Source organism: Vicugna pacos, chromosome 13, assembly GCF_048564905.1.
Source record: "Vicugna pacos chromosome 13, VicPac4, whole genome shotgun sequence".
Classification (NCBI taxonomy): Eukaryota; Metazoa; Chordata; class Mammalia; order Artiodactyla; family Camelidae; genus Vicugna; species Vicugna pacos.
Window position 1 is genome coordinate 50,063,109 of NC_132999.1, and position 19,270 is coordinate 50,082,378.

Genomic DNA, 19,270 nt, shown 5'->3' on the forward strand with positions numbered 1-19,270 from the left:
ATATGCGTTTTCATATTCTTTTTCATCATAGGTCACTACAAGGTATTGAATATACTTCCCTGTGCTATACAATATGAATTTGTTGTTTATTTTATATACATTAGTTAGTATCTGCAAATCTCGAATTCCCAATTTATCCCTTCCCATCCCCTTTCCCCTTGCCCAGTAACCATTAGTTTGTTTTCTACATCTGTTAGGCTGTTTCTGTTTTGTAAATAAGTTCATTTGTCTTTTTTTTTAGGTTCCACATATAGGTTTACTCTAATTTCACTAGTTTTGCCCTAATATCCATTTCCTGTTCTACTCTGCCATCCAGGACCCCACAGTACGTGTAATTGCCATGTCTCCTTGGCCTCCTCTGGTCTGTGACAGTTTCTCACACTTTCCTTGTTTCTGATGACCTTGATGGTCTTGAGGAGCATTCAGTGGTCAGGTATTTTGTAAACGTCCCTCAGTCAGGGTTTATCTGGCAGTTTTTGCAGGCCTACACTGGGGTTGTGGGTTTTGGGAGGAAGACCACTGCGGTGAAGTATCCTTTTCATCGCATCATATTGTTGGGGCACACGCTATCAGTGTGACTTCTCACTACGCTGTTCTCTTGACCACCTGGTTCAGGTCATGTTTCCAGGCGTCTCCACTGTAAGTAAGTTGTTCCTCTGACCCCTTTCCATATTCTTGTCTTTGGAATGAAGTTTCGATGTGCAGCCAGCCCACACTTAAGGAGAGGGGAGTTGAGCCCTCTCTCTTTGAGGTGGGGGAGGGTTTACATAAATTCTCTGGAATTCTTTCGCATGGGAGACTCATCTCAGCAATTAAAAGTGATTTTTAATTCAATCACTTATCTGCGTCAGTATGGACACATGGATATTTATTTTATATTGTGGATTATAATCCAAAAGTTTATAGGAATTTTTATCCCTATAAAATGAGAGAAAGATGAGGTTCAGGGAAGGAAGCTAGTGGTTTTTTTTTTCTTTTAAATTAAGGCAAAATTCATATACTATAAAACTGATCATTTAAAAGCGAACAATTCAGGAACATTCAGTTCCTTTACAATGTTATGCAAGCATCACTTCTGCCTAGTTCCAAAACATTTTCATCATCCCCCAAGGAAACCCCGTGCCCATTAAATAGTCACTCTGTGTTCATTCCCCTTCCCTCCAGGCCTTGGCAACCACCAATCTGTTTTCTGTCTCTATGGATTTGCTATTCTGGAGATTTCATATAAATGGAACCATGTAATAGGTGGCCTTCTGTGTCTTCTTCTTTTTTTTTTTTAACTTAGTTTAATGTTTTTGTGATTCACTCAGGCTACAATGTGCTTCAGTCCCTTTTATGGATGAATAATATGCCATTGTTTGTATATACCACATTTTGTTTATACATTCATCCATTGCTAGCCATCAGGTTGTTTTTCTATGGATCCTTTGGCTCTTGTGAATAATGCCGCTATCAACATGCACATACACGTATTTGTTTGCAATGCTTTTGAGTCTATACCTAGGAGTGGAATTGCTGGTTCATTTTGAGGAACTGTCAGAATGTTTTCCAAAATGGTTGTTCCATTTTACATTCCCTCCAGCAATGCACGAGGTTTCCAGTTTCTCCACATCCTTGCCATCACTTGTTATTTTTCATTTAAAAAATATAGCCATTCTAGTGAATATGAAGTGGTATCTCATGTGGTTTTAATCTGAATTTCTCTAATTTATGATGTCAAGCATCTTGTCATGTGCTTATTGGCCATTTGTATATCTTTTTTTTTCAGACAAATGTGAGAAGTTTAAAACAAACTTTAATTTATACATTCATCTATTTATTTCAGCTTTGTGGAGGTATGATTGACATATATAATTATAAGGTATTTGAAGTGTACATCATGGTGATTAGATATATGTATACATTACGAAAGGATTCCCCCACCTAGGTAATTAACACATCTACCACTATTTATTTATTTATTGTGAGAACATTTAAGCTCTCCTCTCTTAGCAAATTTCAATTGTACATGCAGTGTTATCAACTGTAGTCACTGCGTTTACATTAGATCTTCAGAACCTATTCATCTTATAGCTGAAAGTTTTTAGCCTTTTACCAATCTTTCTTTGTGTCTCCCACCCCCTCAGCCCCTAGCAGCTAATTTTTTATTCTCTGTTTCTGTGAGTTTGACATTTTAAAAAAGATTCCGCATATAAGTGATACCATGTAGTATGTCTTTCTCTGCCTGGCTTATTTCACTCAGCATACATGCCCTCAATGGCTGTCAATGTTGTCCCAAATGGCAAGATTTCCTTTTTCTCATGGCTGAATAATATTCCATTTTGTATGTGTGTGTGTGATATCCTCCTTTCACTTCCTTCGGCTACATACCCACAAGTGGGATTACTGGATCATATGGTAGCTCTATTTTTTAACTTTTTGAGGAACCTCAGTACTGTTTTCCCTGGTGGCTGCACTAATTTACATTCCCAGCAACAGTGTACAAGGGTTCCCTTTTCTCCACATCCTTGCCAACGCTTGTTATCGCTTGTCTTTTGGACGACAGCCACTCTAACAGGTGTGAAGTGATATCTTATTGTAGTTTTGATTTGCCTTTCCCTGATGATTAGTGATGTTGATCACTTTTTCATGTGCCTGTTGGCCATTCATATGTCTTCTTTGGAAAAATTTCTGTTGTATATATTTTTAATAAATCTCTATTCAAGTACTTTGCCCATTTAAAATTTGGGCTGTCTTTTTATTGCTGAGTTATAAGAGTTCCTTATATATTCTGTATCTAGACCCTTGTCAGCTATCTAGTTTGCAAATATTTTATCCAATTCTGTAGATTGTCTTTTCACTCTCTTGGTAATGTCCTTTGATGCACAAAGGGTTTTAATTTGATGAAGTCCAACTTACCTATTTTTATTTTTGCTGCTTGTGCTTTTGGTGTCATGTCTGAGAATCCATTGCCAAATCTAAGGTCGTGAAAATCTACCCATGTTTTTCTCCTAAGATTTTATGATTTTAGCTCTTATATTTAAGTCATTGATCCAGTTTGAATTAATTTTTGTGAATAGCGTGAGGTAGGAGTCCAACTTCATTCTATAGCATACAGATATCATATAAAAGAAACTTCAATTAAAAAAAAGTTGAAAAACCTCAAAGTTGCAAGAATAGTAATAAAAACCTTTTATCTTCTTATCATTTGAGAGTAGGTTGCCAATATGGTGTCCCATTACCCCCATGTTAATATAGTGTGTACTTCCTACAAACAAGATAGCTCTATAGAACCATAATAACAACCTTCAAAATCAGGAAATTAACACTGACCTGTTACTACTGTCTAATCTTCAAACTCCACTCAAGTTTTCCCAGTTGTCCCAATAATATCTTTTACAGTAAAGGATTCAATTCAGACTCATTTAGTTATCATGTCTTTTTCCTTCAGGCTGGAATATTTCCTCAGTCTTTCCTTAACTTTCACGATCTTGACACTTTTGAAGATGGCAGGTCAGTCATTTTGCAGCATGTCTATTCAGTTGGCTTTGTCTGGTGTTTCCTCAAGATTAGATTCAGGTTTTGCATCTTTGGCAAGGACGTCACAGAAGTGACGCTGTGGCTCTTCTAAGTGCATCCTATCCGGTGGTGTGATTTAGATTTGTCTCATTACCAATGAAATTCATACTGAGCCCTAGATTTAAGTGGTGTCTGCTACTTCTCCACTGTCAAGCTATTCTTTTTCCCCTTATAATTAATATATATTTGGGGAGGGGGAGGTACTTTGAAACTATAAATATCCCAATCCTTATCACACTTTCAATTTGTTCACTTATTAGTTTATATCATGATTTTCTATTTTATTTGATGGGTCATAATCTGTTACTGTTTTTTAATAAACATTTTAAAGTTCACAGTAAATTGAATGGGACATATTCCCATATGCCTGTTAACCCCACCTACACACAGCCTCCGCCACTATCAATGGTACATTTGTTACAACTATGAAACTACGCTGACATCATTATCACCCAAAGCCCATAGTTTACATTGAAGTTCACTCTTGGTGTTGTGCAGTTTATAGTTTCCACATATGTATAATGACATGCATCCACTATTGTAGTATCGTACAGAATACAAAATAGTTTCACTGCCCTAAAATCTCCCGTGTTAAACCTATTCATCTCTCCCTCCTTCCTAAGCCTTGGCAACCACTGATCATTTTACTGTCTCTAAAGTTTTGCCTTTTCCAAAATATCCTATATTTGGAATCATACAATATATAGCCTTCTCAGATTGGCTTCTTTCACTTAATTATGTGCATTCAAGTTTCCTCCATGTCTTTTTATGGCTTCGTAGTTCATTTCTTTTCAGTGCTGAGTAATAGTCCACTGTCTGAATGTACCACAGGTTATTGACCATTTCACTTACTGAAGAACATCTCAGTTGCTTCCAAGTTTCAGCAATTATAGATAAAGCTGCTGTAAACATCTATGTTCAGGTTTTTGTGTGAACATAAGTTTTCAATTCATTTGGGTAAATACTAAGGAATGATTGCTGGATCATATGGTAAGAGTATGTTTAGTTTCTTAAGAAACTGCCAAACTGTCTTCCAAAGTGGCTGTACCATTTTGCATTCCCACTAGCAATGAATGGGAGTTCCTGGTACTCCACATCCTTGACAATATTTAGTGGTGTAAGTGTTTTGGATTTTGGCCATTTGAATAGGTGTATCGTGGTATCTTGCTGTTTTAATTTATGTTTCCCTAATGACATATGATGTTGAGCATCTTTTCATGTGCGTATTTGCCATCTATAAATCTTTGGTGAGGTGTCTGTTTAGGTCTTTTGTCCATTTTTAATTAAATCATTCATATTCTTATTACTGGGTTTCAGGAGTTCTTTGTATATTCTGGGAAACAGTTCTTTATCAGATATGTCTTTTGCAAACACTTTCTCCCAGCATGTGGCTTGTCTTCTCATTCTCTGGACAGTCTCTTACAGAGTAGAAGTTTTTAATTGTAATGAGCTCCTGCTTGTCAATTATTCCTTTCATGGATCATGCCCTGCCCGAGGTCAGTTGGATTTTCTCCTATGTGATTGTCTAGGAGTTTTATAGTTTTGCATTTTGCATTTAAGCCTATGATGCATTTTGAGTTAATTTTTGTGAAGTGCGTAAGGTCTGTGTCTTAGATTAATTTTTTTGCATGTGGATGTTCAGTTGTTCCAGCACCATTTGTTGTAAAGTCTGTTTTTGCTTAATTATATTGCCTTTGCTCCTTTGTGAAAGATCACTTGACTACATTTATATGAGTTTATATTTGGGTTTTACATTCTGTTTCATTGATCTCTCTTGTCTATTCATTTGCCAGTACCGCACTATGTCTTGATTACTGTAGCTTTACAGTAAGTCTCAAAGTCATCTGGTGTCAGTCCTCCAACTCTGCTCTCCTTCAGTACTGTGCTGGCTATCCTGGGTATTTTGCTTCTCCATATAAACTTTAGAATCACTTTGTCAATATCCATAAAAATTGGGATTACATTGAATCTATAGATCAGTTGGTAAGAACTGATATCTTGACAATACCAGTGAGCATGCAATTCCTCTCCTCTTATTTAGTTCTTTGATTTATTTCATCAAAGTTTTGTAGTTTTCCTCATATGGATATTGTATATATTTTGTTAGATTTAATCTATTTCTTTTTGGAGGGTGGTGCTGATGTAAATGCTATATTGCTTTTAAGTTCAAATTTCTCTTGTTCATTGCTCATATATACAAAATTGATTGACTTTTGTATATTAACCTTGTGTCCTGCATTTTTCCTATAATTGCTTATTAGTTCCAGGAGGTTTTTTTTAAGACTCAATTTTTAGAGCAATTTTACATTTACAATAACGTTGAGAAGAAGGTACAGAGATTTCCTGTATACACCCTGCCCCGACATGTGTGTAGCCTCTCCCTATTATAAACTTCACTCATTAGAATGGCACATTTTTTAAAAACCAAGGACAAAACTAATTGGCATCATAATTACTCATAGTCCATAGTTTACTTAGGGCTCACTCTTGGTGTTGTCCATTCTATGGGTTTGGACAAAGGTATAATGGTATATATCCATTATTATAATATCAGAGTATTTTCACTGCCCTTAAAGTCCTCTGTGCTCTGCCTATTTATCTACCTCTTATCACCTCCCCTCCCCAGCAACCACTGACCTTTTTACTGTCTCCATTATTTTGTCTTTTCCTTGATGTCATATAGTTGGAATCACACAGTATGTAGCCTTCTCAGATTGACTTTTTTCACTTAGTAATATGCATTCAAGATTCCTCCTTGTCTTTTAATGACTTGACAATTCATTTCTTTTTAGTGCCAAATAATATTTCATTGTGTGGATGTACCACAGTTTATTTATCCTACTGAAGGACATCTTGATTGCTTGCAGGTTTTGACAGTTATGAATAGAGCTACCTACCAGGAATAGGTAGAGAAGGGGTCTAAGAGATGAATCTTGGGGCATTTGAGAGTAGGGAGAGGAGTCAGCAAAGTAGCCTGAGCGTGTCAGCTGCCGCATCTGTAAAATGGGTATAATACCTTTCTCATGGGATTCTTAAGGATTGAGTTGATACATGTTAAAGACTCTAAGGAGGGGGTTAATAGTGACTTTTCCATTCCCCAGCCTGCAACGTGCCTCCCATACTTTCCATTGCCCCCAAACTCTCCTTCTCTCTTATTTCCTTTGCATATCTCTCCCTGTTCTCCTCATCTCTGCCTCCCAACAAACTCAGGGAAGGGAACATGTGACTCCTCTTCCTCCTTTAAGTGACTTGCAAATCCGCTTCAATGAACTAACACCACTTCTTCTCTCCCTTCTCATCACCTACCACCCAGTTTAAGAAAAATTACTTTACCATTATTTTTGAAGTCCTTGGTGTGCCACCATCTCAATCTTATTCCCTCACCACACTCCTCAGAGGTAGTTTAACAAGATGATGAATGTGTTTTTAAGAATAAATATTGTCTGCTTTTCCCATTTTTAAACTTTATAAAAATGGAACTTTGTATTCGTCTGCGACTTGCTTTTAGTATTCAAAATTTTGTTCCTGAGGTACAGCTGTGTAGCTGCGTGTAGTCATAATTCATTCATTTTCTCTGCTATATGAGTATTCCACAATTTATGCATTCTACAATTGATTGACTTTCTGGTTGTTTCCGTATGAATAGACATTTTGGTTTTGCAAATATGATAACGCATTAAAGTTTTAATTTGCATTTCCTGATTAACAACGAGGTTGGATGTCTTTATGTGTTTATTAGTCATTTGGTTTCTTCTTCTGTGAAGTGCTTGCTTTAAATGTTTTGTCTATTAGTTTGTTTTGTCTTTTACTTCTTGGTTTTCAGAAGTTCTTTATGTTGTTCTGGTGATGGATGGTTCTTTTCTTTTCCTCATTCGTGGCTTGTTTTTTCACTCTCTTTATAATGTGCTTTGATGGAAAAAGTTTTTACTTGAATGTAATTAAATTTGCCATTCTTTTCATTTATGGTAAGTTCTTTTATGTCTTGTTTAAGAAGTCCTCCTCATATCCCAAAGTCATAAAAAGTTATTCTCTTTTGTCTATTTAAAAGGTTTACAGGTCTTTACCTGGGACAGGTTTCAGTAACTAGTGTGAGGTAAGGATTCAATTTTATTTCTTGCCCTTCCATGTAGTTAACCAAGTGTCCTAGCAATAATTATTAAAGAATCCATCCTTTTCTCATCTACAAAACCAAGTTGGTCATAGCTCAAATGTCAATATGTGTGCGTGTCTGTTTATAGGCTCTCTATTCTTGCCGTTGATTGTTTTGTGTATCCCCATGGCAGTACTTCATCATCTTAATAAATTGCTTTAAAATAATTTTCGATAGCTTTAAAGACAAGCCCCCACTTTGTTCTTCTTCTGAAGTGTCTTTGTGTTTTGTACTTCCACATATATTTTAGAATCAGGCTCTATGTTCCACAAAAAGAATTTTACTGAGGATTTGATCAGTTGAGGGAAAATTTATATATGTATATAATATATGTGTGTATATATATATACATACACATATATACACACACATATATTTTAAAATTGTGTCTTTCTCTCCATGGTAGTATCTCTCCCCACTTATTTATACAAAGGCCTTACACAAATTTTTGTTCAATTTAGTCCTGGGTACTTTATATGTTTTGATGCTATTGCAAATTCTGATTGTACTGTATTGTAGTTTTAAACTTACATTCTCAAATTCTGTTGCAGGTGTTTAGAAATACAATTGAATCCTATAGATTGAATCTGTATTCAGCAATTGTTCTTGATGCTCTTTTATTAATTCTAATAATCTGTGTATAATTTTTGATTTCTGTGTATGATAATGACATTCTTTTCTCCCTTTCTAGTTTGGATACTTTTGTTCCTATTTATTGAATAACTGCATTGGCCAGGAGCTCCAGTATAGTAATGAATAGAGGGGCGATAATGAGACCCCATCTGGCTCACGATCTTAAAGCAAATGTTTTCAGTGTTTCACCACTGAGTATGATATTTGATATAAGGTGGGTTTATTTCTCCTCTTTCTCTTTCTCTCCCAGATACTCTTTAACATGTTAAGGCATTTCACTTTTACTTATAGTTTGCTAACTTAAAAAAAAATGAGTGGCTGTTGAATTATATCGAATGATTTTTCTGTATTTCTGAAATGACCATATTATTTTTCTTCTTTAATCTGTTAATGTAGTGAAGCAGATGAAGTGATTTTCTAATGTTATACCAATCTTGGATTCCTGAAATAAGTACAACTTGATTCTAATGTATTTATTACCCTTTTTATTACCCATTGCTGGGTTTGGCCTACTAGTATTTTATTTAGGATTTTTCATCTATGTTTATGAGTGAGATTGGCATGTGATTTTTCTTTCTCATGCTGCGCTTTATAGGTTTTAGGATAAAGGTTATGCATAATGAAATGAGTTGGGGAGTGTTCCTTCTTTTTCATTACTATGGAATATAAACCCTTAAAAGTGGAGAACCTTTATTGACTGAGTCAGAGAGAGATGAGATGAAAGAAGAAGAGAAAGGAGAAATTCAAAGCATGAGAGAGACTCAACCTGCTCCTGCTGGCTTTGAAGGTGGAAGAAGGGGATATGAGCCAGAAAATGTGGGAAACGATCCTAGGCCAGAAATGATTTTAAGCTGACAGCTAGCAAGAAATGGGTCAGTCGTGCAAACACAGAGAACTAAATTCTGCCAACAACCTGAATAAGCAGGAAAATGGACTCTTCTGTAGAGCCTCCAGAAAGGAATGCAGCCCTGCTGATACCTTGATTTTAGCCTGATGAGACTCATATCAGAATACTGACTTACAGAATTGTAAAATAATAAATTTGTGCGGTTTTAAGCCACAAAGTTTGTGCTACTTTGTTACAGCAGCAATTGAAAACTAATACACCCTTAAATTTGGATTTGTTTGATTGCTTCTTCACGATTAGATTCAAGTTTACTGGTCTTTTCAAATAATCAACTTTGGGGTTTATTGATCTTCTAAAATGTATGCTCTCTATTTCATTAATTTCTACTCTTTATTGTTTTCTTCATTCTACTGTCTTTGAAATTATAGAATATTTAACTCAGTTTTTATCTTTCAGTCTTTGTAGTGTAACCATTTAAGGCCATAAATTTTCTTCTTGGTGTTGCTATAGCTGCATCCTGCAAGTTTTGGTATGAAATATTTTCATGCTCATTCAATTCTAAACATTTTCCAGTTTCCATTGAGCTCTTTTTTTGATCCATGAGTCATTTAAGAATATTTTTAAATTTGGAAATGTATAGGGCTTCTTCATTAATGTGTTTGTTACTGATTTTCTAACTTATTTGCATTGAGTTTAGAGTATGTTATCTGTATGACACTCAGTTTTGAAATGTTCATGAACATTGATTCACACGTGCTTGAAAGTATGTTGAGTGCAATGTTCTATATAGGTCCATAAAATCAAGCTTATGAGTTGTGTCAGTCAAATTTTCTATATGCTTACTGATTTTTTTGCTCTGCATTATCAGTTACTGATGAAAGTGTGTTAAAATCTCTTCTATATGGTGAATTTGTCAATTACTCCTGTTGTTCTGTTGATTTTTTCTTAAATTTTTTAATATTATTGGTTGCATACAGGTTTAGAATTGCCGTATCTTCCTGGTGAATTGGATCTTTTGTCATTACTTAGTGACACTATTCCTTTTGCAGTAAAATCTATTTTTCTGATGTTAAAATAACTACCCTAATCTTTCTCATTTAGTTAGTATTTGCCTAGAATATCTTTTTTCCATTCTTTCACTTTTAACTTTCTGGGTACTTATGTTTTAGCTGTGACTCTCAAAAATGATACTTACTTGAATTAAAAAAAATCCACCCTGATAAGTGGGATTTTAGATAATCAATGATTTATTTAAAATTTAAAATTTTTTTGTTTTTTCTGTATTTTCTAGCCATTTTGTTTGAAACTTATATACTTTATTGTTATGGTTTTAGTCATTACTCTAGAAATGTCAACATACCCACTTACATAATCAAATACTAAAATTAATTACCATTATTCTTTTCCCTCAAGTGCCAGCTAAAACTCCATCATCAATCACTCTTCAATTCCATTCTTGTCAAATATTTTAATTCTACTTTGGTCTTTTGATCTCACATGGTGTCAGTGATTTGGTCAATCTGTGTTGCTTAAAAATACCCACATATTCATCATCTTTGCTTTCTGTCCCTTCTTGCTACTCTGACTCTCCATCTGGTACTACTTTTCTCCTGACTGAAGAAATCCTTTAGTGTTGAAAAAAAAAAAAAAAGAGGATCTGTTTATGGCAAACCTGTTCAGTTTTTGTTTAAAAATGTCTTTATTTTCATTTCATTTAAAAAGATATTTTCTCTAGATATAAAATTCTGGTTATGTTTTTTCAAAACACTGAAGACATTATTCCACTGACTTGGCATCTCTTGCTGCTGTTGAGAAGTCAGCTGTCAATCTAATTGTCATTGACTTAGAGGCCATCTGCCTTATCTCTTCGGCTGCTTTTCTGAACTTCTCTTTTTCCTTGGTGTTTTTCAGCTTCATTGTAATATGTTTAGGTGTTAGAGTTGCCAGAAAAAAATACAGATGCTCAGTTAAACTTAAATTTCAGTGACTCCACTCTGCATCTGGGGATACTCACAGTGCTCGGCATCCGGCCCAGCTTCTTTCAAAATGTCTACTGTTCACGAAATTCTGTACAAGCTCAGCTTGGAGGGTGACCACTCCACACCCACAAGTGTGTACGGGTCAGTCAAAGCATACACCAACTTTGACGCTGAGTGGGATGCTCTGAACATCGAAATGGCCATCAAGACCAAAGGTGTGGATGAGGTCACCACTGTCAACATTTTGACCAACTGCAGCAATGAATAGAGACAGGATATTGCCTTTGCCTACCAGAGAAGTACCAAAAAGAAACTTGCGTCAGCGCTGAAGTCAGACTTGTTCGGCCACCTGGAGACAGTGATTTTGGGCCTGTTGAAAACACCTGCTCAGTATGACGCTTCAGAGCTGAAAAGCCTCCGTGAAGGGGCTGGGGACTGATGAGGACTCCCTCATTGAGATCATCTGCTCAAGGACCAACCAGGAGCTGCAGGAAATTAACAGAGTCTACAAGGAAATGTATAAGACTGAGCTGGAGAGGGACATCATTTCCGACACACTTGGTGACTTCTGCAAGCTGACGGTTGCCCTTGCCAAGGGTAGATGAGCAGAGGATGGCTCTGTCGTCGATTACGATCTGATTGACCAAGATGCCCAGGACCTCTACGATGTTGGCTTGAAGAGAAAAGGAACTGATATTCCCAAGTGGATCAGCATCATGACTGAGCAGAGCGTGTGCCACCTCCAGAAAGTATTTGAAAGTTACAAGAGCTACAGCCCCTATGACATGCTGGACAGCATCAAGAAGAAGGTGAAAGGAGACGTGGAGAATGCCTCCTTGAACCTGGGCCAGTGCATTCAGAACAAGCCACTGTATTTTGCTGACCAACTGTAGGACTCCAGGAAGGGCAAGGGCACTCGCGATAAGGTCCTGATTAGAATCATGGTCTCCCGCAGTGAAGTGGACACGCTGTAAATTAGACCTGAATTCAAGAGGAAGTATGGCAAGTTCCTGTGTTACTATATCCAGCAAGACACCAAGGGCGACTACAAGAAAGTGCTGCTGTACCTGCGCGGTGGGGATGACTGAAGCCCGCGACGGCCAGAGCATCCAGCAAGGATGCTCCTACGCTCCCCGCTAACAGTTCTACCCAGTCAGCTTGCGACTAACAGCCCCCTCGTTCCCACCCCTGGGAGGATCACACCTAGGTTTGCCCTTATTTTAGTTGCCTGAGCATTACCTGGCTTTCCCATCTAGTCTCTCCTTTTAGCCAAAGAAGTGAACATTCCAAGGAGTTGGAAGTGAACTCTATGATGTGAAACACGTTGCTTCTTGTGTACTGTGCCATAAACAGATGAATAAACTGAATTTTTACTTAAAAAATAAATTTCAGGTAAACAAGTACATTTTTAGTATAAATATGTTCCAAATATTGCATGTGACAATATACTTATACAAAAAATTCATTGTTTATCCAAAATTCAAACTTAACTAGGAGTCTTGTATTTTTACCTGCTAAATCTGGTAATAGTATTAGGTGTTAATTTCTTTATCTACCCAACTTGAGCTTTTTAGATTCTTAAATCTGTGGCTATTATCTTTATTATTTATAGAAATTTCTCAGAGATAGTAGTTGATTCAGTGGTCATTAGCTCTTTAAATATTGCCTCTGCCATAATCTTTCTCCTCCTTCCTTCTGTAAGCATGATTAGGTATATGTTACTCTCCACTTTTCTTGATCTCTCTCTGCTATTTTCCATCTCTATGATGTCTTTTATGCTTGTTCAAGTGGTTCTGATTTGCTGTTAAACACATTTATTGAGTTTCAAAATTCAGTCATTATACTTTTCATTTCTAGAAGTTCTTTTTTAAATCCATAAAGTCATTTTTATAGACTCTCCCTCTTTACTTATATTTTCAAATGCCCTTTAAATATGCCATCAAATAAATTCTATATCTGACAATTCCAGTGTTTGAGGTCTTTGTGGGTCTGAATCTACGACTCGTTATTTCTGCTGACTCTTGCTCATGATGCCTGATTTCCTTGTGTGTTCTGTTATTGTGACCTTGAGCTCATATATCAGAATTTTACCTTTGGGTAATTTTGGGGACTGTGTTGAAGGTGGATTCCTACAGGGGATGTGCATTGACTTCTGCCAGCAGCCTGTGGTCATTACCGGCTTGAGACCACTTTAAACTAAATTCTTGGCTTGGTATTTTTGGACCACCCATGTAGAGTGAATTCAGGCTGCAAACCCTCTAATTAGGGTTGGCTTGTAGCTGCAAATTCTGAGAGGTTTTTCTCCCCTCTTCTACTCCGTGCTAACGCTCAGTGTAAGCAACTCGCCTGTAGTCCCCAGGGAGCAGAGGGTGCGGTGGTTTTGGTCTAGTCCACCTTGACATCAGTGTGTAGCTTTTGGGGCTTTATGCTGAGGGGGTTTTCTCTGAGAGTCCTCACCCTGGGTGGGCTCTGGGTTTTGTCCTCGTCCTCACTCCATGTAGTTTTGGAACATGATTAATATCCCTGAGTTCCTCTGTTCACTTAGTTTTGGGTTCTGATATGGATTACCTTTCTGAGAGTTAATTGATGCAATTAAAGATTTTTGGTTTCTTTTCCTAGCTGGCATGTTTGGTTGGTTTTGGTTGGAGGATCTAAAGAGTATTCAGTATAGCATCTTGCTGAAAACACAGGCCTCCCATTTCCACTGCTAGGAATTTTTTTTTTTCATGAAAACCTGTGAAATCAGCTTCTGGGTGGTTTTCTCTTCTTAATACGTTATTGTTTTTGGACATGCAAGTAGTGGACACAGTCAGATGTAATAATCATAGCACTGACTCTTTAATATGGGCTAGCATGTTCATTCATTCATTCATTCTTCATTCATCATTTTTTTTTTGAGCCTCTGTTAAAGGCCAGGTTTTTTGTTAGATCCTGGGGATTCAGGGGGACAGGGTAGGCTCAATGCCTACCTGCTTTTGTGAGGCTTCGAGTCCATCAACTTGAATTTGCGGGATGTACTACTTTAAATATATTATTTAATGTATTCCTCAGGACAACCCCGTGGGTTGAACACAATCATTTTATGGATTAGTAGAAGAAAGCACAGGAAAATTATGTAAGTTACTCAAGGTCAGGCAGCTAGTAAGAGGTGGATCAGGAATTTGAACACAGGTCTGTCTGGCTACAGAACCTTTGTCTTTAATATTATTCTCCTTGTTTGCCAAGAGAGGGCACTGTTCGGTATGCCAGGGAGAGGGGGCACTTTATTATCCGCGTGGAGAGATAGGCAGGTAGAAGCCATTGTTAGTTTTCTTAGGATAAATTCTGGTGATATTTCAGGCTAACCCATGATCAGAGTTTAGAGCTCCCAGGTACAGGACTGAGCAGATGGAGGCTCATTTCAGGACCTCTGTAGCTGCTTGTATCACACTGTAACACTGTTGTAGGGTGTGGAAGACAATCAGGAAGAAGGGATTAGCATCTAGAGTGGTATCTTGGGGTCATGGTGCTACTATTGGTACTTCTGGAATATGCACCCTGTATAGCAACGGCGTCAGGAGCCAAGTCTGTCCTTGGATGTGAGGCTGGCTGGTTTCCTGGGTGGAAGATCAAGAGGCTTTGGGGGCAAGACCATTTCCCTCACTGGGCCTCAATTTCCTTGTTCATACAATGAGGAGATTCAATTCCATGATCTCTAAGGGACCTTTCCACCTCCAGTTCACTATGGTCCTGTGATTCCATGAGATGCCCAGAGAGGGACCCTTTTCTGTGCTGTGTCTGGGGAGGGGCAGGTGGTAGAAAATTAGGAAAGCAGGAGACCTATCTTTTCCTGCTCCCAACTGATGTCCAGTTATGGTACAGTGGGGAGAAACAGCATCGTGTGTCCCAATCCTACAATTTCATCCTTCCTAGACCAGTCCAGGCAGCATCTCTTCTAAGTGGTCCTCCTTGATCTCCCCAGATCACTGCGAGATTCCAGAACTCTGGACTTCTCCAATAACATTTGTATTTCCTTTCTTGTTAGACTGTCAAGCTTCCAGAGGGTCGGGTCTGGGTCTCTTGCACCCCGTACCCTCTGCAGCATCCAGCACAAGGCTGGCTGAATGCACAAATGAAAGGAAATCAACTCTTTTGCCCTCAACAATTCTACTGGAAGATTTAAAAAAAATAAATCTCTATTACAACTAATGTAAAAACATTTCATATAGCATACAAACATACAATAGTATTTCGGTGGGTTTTAAATGTTTATGGTAGAAATTTCATAAATGTTAGAAATGCAGTGATGAAAAGACCATGTTCTATAGCCCCGCCCCTGCCCCCATTTCCCACCCCCCAGGGACAGCCATTGCTGACGTTTCGGTGGATTTCATTCCACCCTTTTTCCTACCTGTGACAACACTGGCATCCTGCTGCATCTGTGGTTTGCTGCTCTGTGCTTATCCCTCAGGAGGCTTTGGGAGCCTTTCCCTATATCCTTAAACAGTCTTCGAGAATGTGATCTTGAATGGCTGTTGGGTGTTTCAAACCTTTTTGAAGTCTGAGCTGTGAAGACCTTGCCCACACAGAGGACCTGTCAAGGGGCTTGTGGGGTCTGGGAGGCTGGAAGTTGACCATCTCCATCTCCTCTGTGGCCGCCACCATTCATGGAACACCCACTCTGTGCCCGGGCTCTGGGTGGCAGGCACCTCCCCCACCCCCATCACTCTACGAAGAAGGTTCTCTGGAGATGGGAATTCTGGGAGACTCAGGTGAAGTGACTTGCTGAGAGTCAGACAGCTAGGGAATGGTGGACGAAGGTGCCTATTTCCAGGCCTCCTGCAGTGATTGGTCATACTGTTGCTGGCAGATGAAGGAGTGGCCGGACACCCCAGGAAGAAGGAAATAGTAACATGGGAAACAGTACCCTGTGGTTGGGCTGCTGTTGGGGCTGAGCTGGCCACCTGGGGAGGGAGAGCTGGCACCTTGCTCAGTGTGTTGCTCCCGCTGCCCACCCAGAGCTCCCACCTCGCCTCCCTGGCTCCAGATCACAGGCTCACGGCTCTCAGCTCAGGGTGGCAGAGGAGACCCTGGTGGGAGCCAGGGAGAAACGGGGAGGGTGGCTGTGGGGCCCCAAGCGTCAAAACATCTCTGATTACTGCTCTCCGTTAAAGAGTCTTTGGTGATTCATTAGCATGGAGAAGAGGATAATTAGTTGGCTAATTATGAAGGGGGAAGGACTCCCCCTTCCCCAGCTATCTAGTTGCATCCAGGGACACAGAGCACCATCCTCCCCAAGACTTTTCCCACTATTGTTCTTCTCCAGAGACTGGGGGTTTCTCGCCTGTGTGATACAGACTCCTATCTGTGCCAGTGGGGACACCATTTGTCACCCTCAAAAACTGGGCCAAGAACACTTGGTGGGGGGGGTTTATTGTGCACAGTAACGGCTATTACATGAATCGGCATTCCTTTCCAGCCACAGGCTTAAAAACTTCCTGGTTATAATTAGAACCATTTCTAACTGTTCTGACACATTCGGGGGGGCTGCCCAGAGCTCACTGAGCTGCAGGGAGCAGAGCCAGAAAGCTGGGTTCTAATCCCACCCTTGGCCACTGTGGCTAATGCTTCATTGAGAGTCTCATGGTTGGAAATCCTTGGACCGTGAAGGAGAAAGCTGCCCCCTCTTGGGTCACCCCCCAACCCCACCCCCCAATCCTGATTCTGTCTTTCAGGACTTCCTCTCCCTTTCTGCTGGGGAGACTGGGGGTGGTGGTGTTGGAAGGTGTAGTTCCAGTCTGAATCCATACAATGTTTGGATTATGATATATTTTCACATAAAAATGTTAAAATTTTAGATGAAAGGACTTTAATAATCATTTAGTTGTGTGGTTTTCAACTCTGAAGGAGACTTAAAAAAGTACATACCTTGGCCCCTACCCCAGACCCATTGAACCAACATCCTAACTCAGGTGGGGGCTTTGAAAAGGGCTCGCATGCCTTTTTTTTTTTTTTAAATTAAACTTTTAATTTTGAGTTGTAGATTCACATGAAGTTGTATGGAATGAGACAGAGAGAGCCTCTGTACCCTTCACCCAGTTTCCCCCAATGGTAACATCTTGTAAAATGGTACGGGCATACCTCCGTTTTATTGATGTTCACTATATTGTGTTTTGAAGATCATTTGGATTTTATAAATTGAAGGTTTGTGGCAACCCTGCATTGTCAGATGATAGTTAGCATTTTTTAGCAATCAAGTGTTTTTAAATTTAGGTAATTGTTGTTTTAGATGTAATGCTATTACACACTTCAGAGACTCCAGTATAGTGTAAACATGACCTTTATATGCACTGGGAAACCAAAATATTCATGTGACTCACTGTAGTGCAGTATTAGCTTTATTGCAGTTCTCTGGAACCCAACCCACAATATCTATCTCCAAGGTCTGCCCATGGGACAGTATTACAACCTGGACAATGACATCGACATAGTCAAGATACAGATCCACAATGATCTCTCCACAATGATCTCTCCACAATGATCTCTCTTTTCTAATCTCTCTTTCCTCCTGCCCCCATCCCCTCCTTCCGCCCTCTCAATCACTAGTCTGTTCTCCATGTCTACAGTTTTGTGGTTTCAAGAGTATAATATACATGGAATCAGTGTTTTAACCTTTTGGGGTTGACTTGTTTCACTCAACATAATTCTCTGGAGATTGAGCCATAGTTCTTTTGTATTAATAGTTGTATATACTGTTGTGCATCAATAGGTCCTTTTCATTGGTGTGTAGTATTTCATGGTATGAATATACTGCAGTTTGTTGAACTGTTTACCCACTAAAAGACATCTGGATGGTTTCCAGTTTTTGGTTGTTACAAGTGAAAATGTTATAAGCATTCAGGTACAGCTCTTTTGTGTGTTAGTATAAGCTTTCATTTCTCTAGGATAAATGCCTAGGAGTGCAGTTGCTGGGTCATATGATAATTTCACGTTCAGTTCTTAAAGAAACTGCCAAACTGTTTTCCACAATGGTTGTACTGGTTCTTACCAGCAATGGGTGAGGGATCCAGTTTCTCTGAATCCTCATCAGCATTTGATGTTGTCACTGTTTTTTAGTTTAGCCATTCTGATAGGTGTGCAGTGGTATTTCATGATTGTTAAGTTGCATTTCCCTAATGGCTAAAGCCGTTGAAGGTCTTTTCATGTGCTGATTTGCCATCTATATATTCTCTTAAGTGAAATCTCAGGTAGTTTTGATGGGCAGTGCTGGTCACATATCAGACCTGGTCCACCCCACTGAGGCTAGTTCTCTGCCCAAGACAGCAGGTTCTCTCCCTCTCTCTCTGTCTCTCTGGACAGTCCTGCCTGGCAATGAACAGTTTCTGCTTAAGTCAAACTAATGTCTTGGGATCATGCCCTCTGTCCACTGACACAAGTCCTTCTGTTATTTGCAACCTTTATACTTAAACCTTAAACTATGCCATGTAATATGATGGCTGTGTCCATCTAGAGCACTCTGGGTGGTGCTAGTGTCTGTGGGCTTCTAAGCTCCATGGGACTGGAACCCAGACCTCTGGTGTGGGCACTGTCTGGCTAGCATTGGAATCTGGGGGTGAGGTGGGGGCAATGAAGCAGCTCTGCAATTGCTGGAAAAGCTACGAAGGAATTGCTGCTGTCTGGGGGAAGGAACATTGCTAGGGTGACCTCAGGGGAGCAAAACCAATCTCCAAATTCCATCTTTGGGGCTCTGTTTCCTGGGACCACTCCTGGATCAGTCAAGTCCAGTCAGGAGACAGAAACCACATCACTTATTGAAACAGAAAGAATTTAATATAAAGAATTGTTAATGAGGTATTAAGTTTTTAAATAAGTAACTGAAAAGGTCAAAATAGAACATTGAGATATTGCAGAAGGAATGAACCCAGACGCCGGGAGGATAAAAGGAGGAGATTGGAATTATTAAGACTTAGGAATTTAGAGGAGCAGCCTTGTAAGATGAAACTCAGACCCCTGAGGACCAGGTGTGGCTCAGCTGGGGATGGTGTTTCTGAGACCAGCTGAAGGGAAACAATTTTTAAGGAAGAGGTGCAGTCAAGCTGGCTCTGGTGTCTCCGAGTGGGGCAG

At 39.1% G+C, this 19,270-nt stretch overlaps 1 pseudogene; it reads left to right on the forward strand.

Annotated features, from left to right (window-relative positions):
• The first annotated feature begins 11,171 nt into the window (after window positions 1–11,171).
• LOC102541836 (annexin A2 pseudogene) lies at window positions 11,172–12,667 on the forward strand (annotated as a pseudogene).
• The last annotated feature ends 6,603 nt before the right edge of the window (window positions 12,668–19,270 follow it).